Source organism: Poecilia formosa, unplaced genomic scaffold (genome assembly GCF_000485575.1).
Source record: "Poecilia formosa unplaced genomic scaffold, Poecilia_formosa-5.1.2 Scaffold1781, whole genome shotgun sequence".
NCBI lineage: Eukaryota > Metazoa > Chordata > Actinopteri > Cyprinodontiformes > Poeciliidae > Poecilia > Poecilia formosa.
In genome coordinates this window covers 2,995-4,151 of record NW_006801720.1, presented here as the reverse complement: position 1 = coordinate 4,151, position 1,157 = coordinate 2,995, and the positions used below count along the sequence as shown (strand labels likewise).

At 45.5% G+C, this 1,157-nt stretch overlaps 1 long non-coding RNA gene across 1 annotated transcript; it reads left to right on the top strand.

Annotated features, from left to right (window-relative positions):
- The first annotated feature begins 6 nt into the window (after window positions 1–6).
- On the top strand, window positions 7–697 carry LOC107835347 (uncharacterized). Its single transcript, XR_001661155.1, has 2 exons — window positions 7–195; window positions 234–697. It is a non-coding gene; the product is annotated as an uncharacterized LOC107835347 (long non-coding RNA).
- Window positions 698–1,157: the final 460 nt, after the last annotated feature.

Here is a 1,157-nt window from a genome sequence, read left to right as displayed (position 1 = left end):
CTGTAGTGGCAGCTGATGAACAGGACTGCTCACTAGGAGAACGAGGGGAACTGCTATGTGTGCGCAGCTACGAATTGCCACACACAACTCAGGTCTGCACCCAGGGAGCATCACTGATGACAAACAGATGTGTCTCTATGGCCTGAGCACACAACCACGACTCAGCGGCCCCGTGAAAAGAAGAAAATGCAAATGGTGCAAAAAGGATTTTTCTGTTCTACTTCGGACAGGAGATGCCACAAAAGGACTTTTTGGATCTATGAACTGTTCATACACCTACTGCGACACGACACCGGATTACATCAACTACATTGCCTGCAGGGGTCAAAGGGCGACTCCACACTGCAAAGTCTGGAAGGGCAACCCAGACTGTGACAACCTGCCTCAGGAGAGGAGTTTCAACACCACGCATAAGACAAAAAGGAGACAAGAGACAACACTGTGCAGCGCCATAGTGCCAGGAGATTATGGCTCATGGATGTTGGCAGATTGGTACTTCATATGCGGAAATGAAAGCACAAAATGATCTACACACCCGCTCCAAACGAACAGTTATGCCAGAGGTCAAAAGATGGGGAGGCCTCACAACACATACTGGAGTTCCATGGGAATTCAGGATTTGGAACGGCGGAGAAAAATTCATGCAAAGTCTTTTTCCGTGGGTTGATCTAGGAGAGATTCGGGACCACGTTGAGATCAACAGATATGAATTAATGCGACTCATCAACAGTACACAGCCAATGGCACCAAGAAAGAACTGACTGAACTGAGGAACATGGTTATGCAAAACCGTGTTTTCCTGGACTTCCTCACAGCCTCTCAGGGAGGGGTCTGCAACGACTGCACTTTTGTGCTTGATGAAACAGGAACTGGAAGAACTTAAACATTACATAGAAAGTGGAACACAAGGATCATCTTCTTTTGATTTGCTTTCATGGTTTACTTCTGGACCATGGTGGTCCTTGCTGTTAAAGCTCGTGACACCTGTTCTGATTGTTTTAGTTCTGTTCTGTCTTTTCACAAGTTGCATTATTCCTTGTCTACGACATATGATGTTTAAAACAGTTAACACAACTGTTATCAACTATCAGCTGGCAAAGGCATCTTATGAGACGACTGAAGATGACGTTCCAAGTTTCTGACGATTTTCTTAACAA